This window comes from Nomia melanderi, unplaced genomic scaffold (assembly GCF_051020985.1).
Source record: "Nomia melanderi isolate GNS246 unplaced genomic scaffold, iyNomMela1 scaffold0078, whole genome shotgun sequence".
Classification (NCBI taxonomy): Eukaryota; Metazoa; Arthropoda; class Insecta; order Hymenoptera; family Halictidae; genus Nomia; species Nomia melanderi.
In genome coordinates this window covers 15,441-25,407 of record NW_027475193.1, presented here as the reverse complement: position 1 = coordinate 25,407, position 9,967 = coordinate 15,441, and the positions used below count along the sequence as shown (strand labels likewise).

The following is a 9,967-nucleotide window of genomic DNA, read 5'->3' as shown; positions in this document are numbered from 1 at the left end:
CGTAATTGAACGACGCACGACGCCGCGAACACTCACGCGAGTCCATACAAACGATTCCGATCGTTTTGCAACAACTAGAACGTACACTGTCCGTGAAATTCACAGAATTTTCGCGTGTCCGCGACAAACGCCGACGAGACACCCATCGTTCGCTCGTACGTAGCATCCTTCTCTTAACCCGACTCAGAAACGTTCTTTGCGCCCTTCGGTAAAAAAACGTTCGATCCGAAGAGGTGAACGACGGCGGGGATTTGACAGAGCTACGCAAGCAGTGTATGGTACGTAAACGACCCTCAGCCAGGCGTGGTCCAGGAATTGTATCCGTGGACCGCAATGTGCGTTCGAAATGTCGATGTTCATGTGTCCTGCAGTTCACACGTTGACGCGCAATTAGCTGCGTTCTTCATCGACCCACGAGCCAAGTGATCCACCGTTCAGGGTAATCGTATAAATTTTATATTTCACATATATAATTTTATTCTCATTTGTTCGACCTAATATCTCTCTTCTTTCAAAGAGAAGATAAAAGTTGATACCTGAATCTCCGACCAGCGCGCGAAGGAGATTCAGGCGTCGCCTTGGAGACGACACCGAAGCCTTTCGAGACGAAAAACGTTCAAGTAATATGTATATATTTCTCGACGTTCCGGGCGTATAGTGCATTCAAAAACCCGCGAAAGACGCAGAAGACTCGCACGCGTGGAAACGACGGGGATATATTTTGTATCCTACCCGATACTGAATCCATCGCGTGCAGTCGACCCTCGCGTTCTTCCGATCAGACGCATCTATTGTTGCGCGCATGTTTTCGCGTCGCATCGCGCGAAACGTTGCACGAATCGTACCGATCGATCGATTGAAAGCAAATAATGAAAAAAGACTTCACAGCTGGCTCTTTGCCGGTCATTCGTCCCATGTTATCTCTTGCCGCGAAATTGGCGCGCAAGAGTTGGGTGTCAGACGCGTGGCTTTAAAACGAGCTTCACGGCCGGTCCCTTCGTTACCGCTTTCGTTCTTTCTCTCGGAACGACCATGAACGAACACGACGAGCGACGCTACGGCATACACACGTCCACGGATTCGATTAAAAAAACAGACTTCACAGCTGGCTCTTTGCCGGTCATTCGTCCCATATTATCTCTTGCCGCGAAATTGGCGCGCAAGAGTTGGGTGTCAGACGCACGGCTTTAAAACGAGCTTCACGGCCGGTCCTCTCAATTCCGTGTACGGTACACGCAAGATGCGGGTTCCACTTCCAGACTACCCGGTCCCTTCTCTCTACGAGAATCGATAGTAGAAGAACGGCTCGAAAACGCGTCTCAGAGACTAGGGGAAAAGAAGCGGTATGCGAGCGAAACGAAAACGCATTATGGAAACGTCGCGAAACAATGTTCGACGGTTGCTCGGTTCCAATCGTGCGGCCGTTTCAATTTCTCGTGCGCTTCACCGTCCCTCCGTAACTCTGGCCGATCGCGTATACCGAAGAGCCGACACGCGCAAAAACCACAGGCATTGTATACTATATATATATATATGTTACAGTCACAGCCTTCGCGCGTTTTACTCTCCGACGCGGGGTTTCCACGACGAAAGAGAGACAGTTTCGTGGCGGGTGACTCGGCCGAATCGCTACGACGGGTATTTCTATTATAGAACGAATCATCGCCACCCTTTACCAGTGCCCGACGAAGGAATCACAAGGTCATCTGGAGTTTACAATGCCAGCGACGGTAATTCCAACGAAGACCCGATAAGTCAACTCATCGTTCTATTTCTCCCCGTACAGAAAAGCGAATCGACGCTAATGCACCTCGCGCAAGCACGAACGTTCTCTTCGCGTGGATCGTCCCATCGTCGAAAGATGTAAGACGCACGGAAATCGTGGCACATCACGTGTTTTCGGAACTCTGTCGACCGCGTATCTCAGAGACGACGCGCGCGAACCACTGGCATATACTATTATATATCGCGTTTTACCCTCCGACGCGGGGATACCACGACGAGAGAGAGTTTCGTGAGCGGGTTGACTCGGAAGAAACGCTACGACGGGTATTTCTATTATAGAACGCATCATCGCCACCCTTTACCAGTGCCCGACGAAGGAATCACAAGGTCATCTGGAGTTTACAATGCCAGCGACGGTAATTCCAACGAAGACCCGATAAGTCAACTCAACGTTCTATTTCTCCCCGTACAGAAAAGCGAATCGACGCAATCGCACCATACGCGTGCACGTAAACAACTCTTCGCGTGGATCGTCCCATCGTCGAGAGACGTAAGTTTCCATACTATGAATTCGCGTTTACTCTACGACGCGGGGATTCCACGACGAGAGAGATTTTCGTGGCGGGTGACACGGCCGAATCGCTACAACGGGTATTTCTATTATAGAACGAATCATCGCCACCCTTTACCAGTGCCCGACGAAGGAATCACAAGGTCATCTGGAGTTTACAATGCCAGCGACGGTAATTCCAATGAAGACGATAAAAGTATATAAAACTCTATAAAAGTATATAAAACTAATAAAACTATATAAAACTATCAAAACTATACAAAACTATATAAGACTGTATAAAACTATATGAAACTATATAAAGCTATATAAAACTATATAGAACTATATAAAACTAACAAAACTATATAAAACTATATAAAACTATATAAAACTATATAAAACTTGTAAAACTATATAAAACTTGTAAAACTATATAAAACTATATAAAACTATATAAAACTATATAAAACTATATAAAACTATGTAAAACTATATAGAACTATATAAAACTATATAAAACTATATAAAACTATATGAAACTATATGAAACTATATGAAACTATATAAAACTATATAAAACTATATAAGACTAACAAAACTATATAAAACTATTTGAAACTATATAAAACTATATAACACTACATAGGACAATATCAATCGATATAAAACTATATAAAAACTTGTAAACCTATATAAAACTGTACAAAACTATGTAAAACTAATAAAACTGTATAAAACTATACAAAACTATGTGAAACTACATAAAACTATATAAATCTATATAAAACGATATAAAACTATGTAAAACTATATAAATATATCAAACTATATGAAACTGTACAAAACTATATAAAACTATATAAAAATATGTAAAACTATATAAAACTATGAAAATCTACAAAAAACTAAGGAAAACTATATAAAACTATATAAAACTATTTAAAACTATATAAAACGGTATAAAACAGCACAAATCAATATAAAACTATATAAAACTATATAAAACTATATAAATCTATATAAAACTATGTAAAACTATATAAAATTATGTAAAACTGTATAAAACTATGCAAAACTATATAAAACTATATAAAACTATAAAAAACTGTATAAAAGTATATAAAACTATGTAAAACCATATAAAACTAATAAAACTATATAAAACTAATAAAACTATACAAAACTATATAAAACTATTTAGAACTATATGAAACTATATAAAACTATATAAAACTATATAAAACTATATAGAACTATATCAATCTATATAAAACTAACAAATCAATATAAAACTATATAATACTATTTGAAACAATATAAAACTATATACCACTACATAAGACAATATCAATGTATGTAAAACTATATAAAAACTTGTGAAACTATATAAAACTATATAAAACTGTATAGAAATATATAAATCTATATAAAACTATGTAAAACTATATCAAACCATGTAAAACTATATAAAACTATATAAATCTATACAATACTATGTAAAATTATATAAAACTATATAAAACTATATAAAACTATATAAATCTATATAAAACTATATAAATTTATATAAAACTATGAAAACCTATATAAAACTATGCAAAACTATATAAAACTATATAAAACTATATAAAACTGTGTAAAACTATATAAAACTATATAAAACTATATAAAGCTATGTAAAACTATATAAAACTATATAAAACTAAATAAAACTATATAAAACTATATAAAACTACATAAAACAATGTAGGTTAATTTAAAACTATATATAACTACATAAAACTTTATCAATATATATCAAACTATATAAAACTACATAAAATTACATAAAACTATATAAAACTACATAAGACTATATAGAACTATATAAAACTATATAAAACTATATAAAACTAAATAAAACTATATAAAACTATATAAAACTATATAAAACTATATAAAGCTATATAAAACTATTTAAAACTATATAAAACGATATAAAACAATATAAATCTATTAAAACTATATAAAACTGTATAAAACAACACAAATCGATATAAAACTATATAAAACTATATAAAACTATATAAATCTATATAAAACTATGTAAAACTATATAAAACTATGTAAAACTATATAAAACTATGCAAAACTATATAAAACTACATAAAACTACATGAAACAATATAAAACTATTAAAACTATACAAAACTATATAAAACTATTTAAAACTATATAAAACTATATAAATCAATATAAAACTATGTAAAACTATATAAAACTAACAAATCTATATAAAACTATATGAAACCATTTGAAACATTATAAAACCATATACCACTACATAAGACAATATCAATCTATGTAAAACTATATAAAAACTTGTAAAACTATATAAAACTATATAAAACTATATAAAGCTATGTAAAACTATATAAAACTATACAAAACTATACAAAACTATACAAAACTATGTAAAACTAAATAAAACTATATAAAACTACATAAAACAATATAGGTTAATTTAAAACTATATATAACTACATAAAACTTTATCAATATATATCAAACTATACAAAACTACATAAAATTACATAAAACTATATAAAACTATATAAAACTATATAATACTATATAACACTATATAACACTATATAAAACTATATCAAACGATATAAAACTATATAAAACTATGTAAAACTAATAAAACTGTATAAAACTATATAAAGCTATGTAAAACTATATAAAACTATATAAATCTATATAAAACTATAGAAAACTATATAAAACTATGTAAAACTATATAAAACTATATAAAACTACATAAAACTATATAAATCTATATAAAACTATAGAAAACTATATAAAACTATGTAAAACTATATAAAACTATATAAAACTACATAAAACTATATAAATCTATATAAAACTATAGAAAACTATATAAGACTACATAAAACAATATCAATGTATATCAAACTATATAAAAATACATAAAACAATAACAGTCTATATAAAACTATATAAAACTACATAAAACAATATCAATGTATACAAAATTATATAAAACTATATAAAACTATGTAAAACTATGTAAAACTATGTAAAATTATGTAAAATTATGTAAAATTATGCAAAACTGTATAAAACTATATAAATCTATATAAAACTATATAAATCTATATAAATCTATATAAAACTATGTAAAACTATGTAAAAGTATGTAAAACTATGTAAAACTATATAAAACTATATAAAACTATATAAAACTATATAAAACTATACAATACTTTATAAAACTATATAAAACTATATAATACTATATAACACTATATAACACTATATAAAACTATATCAAACGATATAAAACTATATAAAACTATATAAAACTAATAGAACTATATAAAACTAATAGAACTATATAAAACTAGCAAAACTATATAAACCTATATAAAACTCTATAGAACTATATAAAACTATATAAAACTATATAAAACAATATAAAACTCTATAGAACTATATAAAACTATATAAAACTATATAAAACTATATAAAACTAACAAAACTATATAAAAGTATGTAAAACTATATAAAACTATATAGAACTATATAAAACTATGTAAAACTAATAAAACTATATGAAACTATACAACACTATATAAGACTATAAAAACTATATAAAACTATATAAAACTATATAAAACTATATAAATCTATTAAAACTATATTAAACTATATAAAATTATATAAAACTATATAAATCTATTAAAACTATATTAAACTATATATAACTATATAAGACAACATCAATGTATATAAAACTATATAAAACAATATGATACTAAATAAAACTATATAAAACTATACAAAACTATATAAAACTATATAAATCTATTAAAACTATATAAAACTATATAAATCTATTAAAACTATATAAAACTGTATAAAGCAACAGAAATCAATATGAAACTATATAAAACTATATAAAACTATGTAAAACCATACAAAACTATATAAAACTATATAAAACTGTATAAAACGACATAAATCAGTACAAAACTGTATAAAACTATATAAAACTATATAAAACTATATAAAACTATGTAAAACTAATATAACTATAGAAAAATATGTATAGCTATGTAAAATTATATGAATATATTAAAACCATATAAAACTGTATAAAACTATATAAATGAACCGAATAAAACTATGTAAAACTATAATAAAACTATATAAATCTATTGAACCTATATAAAACAGTATAAAAAAACATAAATCAATAAAGGAAGTAATAAGTACATAAATAAATAAATAAAGAAATAAAGAAATAAATACATACATAGTAGAATAAAACACGGATAGAATATACATATTTAGGAACAGAAAAGAAAAACAATAACAGAAAAGAGAGATAGAACTAAGTGTAGATAGATAGATATATATATGCGTGGTCAGTGTAGTTAGTAATTAGTACAGCCTTTACCGGGGTTCCGCAGTTCCCGGGCCTTCGCCATATATAATAAATAAAAATAGAAATAAATTAAATACATAGAAAGAGATTGACAAAAAGTATACTGCAAAGCGAAATAATAAATAGGAAAAGAAATAACAAGTAAATAAATAGTAAATAAATCAAAGAAAAGAATAAATAAATAAATAAACAGTTAGTAAACAAAGTAGGTGAACAAATAATAAATAAACTATGTAGAATTTTCAGGGCATTTTGTCACTGAAGCTAAATTTTGATGGGGGCGTGTGCGCTTAGGCAGGTGCAAAGAAGCGGCATGCGTGGGGCAGGGGGGGGATGGTGTCGATAAAGTAAAAGGTTAATAGTGTAAGTACATTAATGGTAAGCAAGAAAGTCTAAAAGTAAAATCAGTTATATTGGCAGTCAGGTATTGTAAAATCAGGTTATCTATTGCTCATTAGTTAAGAAAGAAGAAGAAGAAATAAAAGATGAAAATAAAAACCAAGACAGAGATGTAAGAATAAAAACAGATAAGAAGAATTAAAACCTGTGCCCCATCAACCTTATGATGTTATTTGTTAAGTTAAAAAGTTAGCAAGTCTAGTCAATATTAAAAGAATAAAACACAGTAAGTAGGCAGATAAAGTTAATAGATAGGTAGCTAGATAAGTCAATACGTATTTAAAATAATAAATGGTTAGGTAGTTTAAGAAAAAATAAATAGATAGATACATAACCAAGTAAATAAATAAATAAGATCTATAGATCAACAAATAAGTAAAATAAATAAATCAATAAATAAATAAAATCAATAGATAAATCAGCAAATAAATACATTAACTAAGCAAATCAGCAAATAAATAAAATAAATAAATCAATCAAATAAATAAAATAAATAAATCAATGACTAGTAAAAATCCGTTCTAGCTAATTAAAATAAATTAAAATAAATGACTAGACAACAATAAGATATAATAAGGTCACATAGTTTTTTTAATAGAATATTGTTTGTACTTACACTGCCCCTGTCCCCATATGTTTCTGCCGCTTATGCCAGGGGAGTTGACCCCCGCAGATTTTCAATGGGTCGGCCTGAATCAGGGGCCGGGACATCCTCGGCGAGTGCCTCGCGATATTGGCGGACTCCCGAGACGTGCTCCACGTAGATATCCCGGCTCCACCGGACAGTCTCGACACAATGAGCCGGCACATCAGAGATGGGTATCGATTACCGATACGCAAAATCTTCAACACCGGCTCATTGGCCGAATCCCACGAGCCGAGAGCACCGACGACGATCGCGGAGACCGCCACCCGATAACCGCGCCCTCCGAGAACGTCGGCCAGGGGCTTATACTTCTGTATCTTTCGCACCCTGGCCTCCTCGAACGAAATATATTCGTTCTCGAAGGGCACGGTAACATCGACGATGACGATGCTCCTTGAGGGCTCGTGCCTGACGACAATGTCATGCCTCAGAGCCCCCAGATCCCCGTCGATGCCCTCGACCGTCCGGTTTACCCTTAATTCCCCTGGGAGCCGGCAGGCCTTAGCGATGCGGGAAACCACCGCATCGTGGCGGAGTTGCCAGGCCGCCGAATGCGGACGACAGTGGCAAAGGACGTGGGGAAGGGATTCGAGCTCCGCCCCGCATCGCCGGCAACGCTTATCACCCTCACCCCACCGTCTTGCCCCGTTAAGAGGCAAGACGTCGAGGCGAGCTCGGTGAATGAAGCGCCAATCGGCGAAGCGGGTGAAGTTGCCGCCGCGGAGGAAGTGGTTTGAAGCACCACTCCGCGACGACACCCCGAACACCTTCCCCTGGTCCTTTTTGCGCTGAAGGCGCTGGTGGTAGAATTCTACCACTGCCATATGCAATCGGCGGATAATCTGGCCCTTCGCCACGGGCGGAACTATGATCTCCCGATCGCGAGAACCCCTGAGCGTAATCGCGAGCTCAGATTTCGCCTCGCTCCACTGCCAACGCAATCCGAGCAGGTCCCGACTCCTGCGTGCCGCGTTCCGTGCCCTCGACCACAGCGAGGAAATGACTCCCCCGTCCCTGGCGAAGTACCCCTCCAGCGAACCAGAGAAGTACTCTGCCAGGTCATTGTTCGATGGGTTGGTATGGCCGATTTTCCTGGCTACAGCCTCGCGCAGCGAGTTCTAGGCCAACTCCTTGACCACCGCATCATCCGCCGTCAAAACACGGAACGCATGAGCGATGGTCAGGACGTCGGCCATGTCAGCAAGCGGAAGCAGTCCACATCCCCCCCCTACTGGGTGGGAGGTAGACTACTTCCGCGCTGGCCCGCTGCGGGAGGTTGAGCCAGGATTTGGCCATACGCCGAATCTCTTTGTCGACAGTAGTTAAGGGAGGCTTCTCCACGTGGACTCCCCGCAGGTAGAAGTCGAGGCGTGGCAGTATAAAAGTTGCCACGGTCTCGGCCTTCTGCCACGGGGCCAAGAGGGAACGGTCGACGGCGTGCAGGTCCTGGACCAGCTCGTCGATCGTCAGCAGTGGGGTTTGACGGACCTGAAACCCGGTGGGAACGCCCAGGTGTTCATAGGGCTCACCGGCTGCCAGGGCGCGCATTTCCTGACCCTGGATGGTGAAGCGAGTGGCACGGATCCCGCGCGGCCCCCTACCGCGATGGTGGAGGATCGCGCATTTTGCAGGATTAAACCGCAATCCGATGCCACTCGCCGCAGCATCCACTGCCTTTAGCAGCGTTTCCATGCCCTCCGGGGTGTCGGCGATCAACGCGAGATCGTCCGCGTACGCCAGGACACTGTGCCGATGGCCGTGCAACGTGTAACCCGCCGAGGTTCCGGTAGCTGCGCGCAGCACCGGTTCCAGGGCGAGGTTAAACGCCACAGGGCTCATCGGACAGCCCTGGCGCACCCCGGAGAGGATGGGAACGGGGTCTGTAAACCCATCGGCTGTCCGCACCCGTGTGGTGCAACCGTGGTATATACTCTTCAGAATATTCTGAAGAGTAGAGGGAACCCCGGCCTCCACGAAGGATTGGTAGATGGAGGCGTGGGGGACCGAGCCGAACGCGTTCGACAGGTCCAGCCACGCCACCACCACCTCGTACGGCAGGAAACCCTTTTGCGCAGAACTTACGCGCTTATTTTTGACCGACCACGCGACGAGACGCTCAGCCAGAACAGCGGCGAAGAGTTTCGGGGTCGTATCGGACATGGCCAGCGGTCGCCAGTTCGCCAGGTCATCG

General features: G+C 35.7%; 1 non-coding gene across 1 annotated transcript; it reads right to left on the bottom strand.

Annotated features, from left to right (window-relative positions):
• Positions 1-287: 287 nt before the first annotated feature.
• LOC143175390 (5.8S ribosomal RNA) lies at positions 288-442 on the bottom strand. Its single transcript, XR_013000187.1, has one exon. It is a non-coding gene; the product is annotated as a 5.8S ribosomal RNA (ribosomal RNA).
• Between the last annotated feature and the right edge of the window lie 9,525 nt (positions 443-9,967).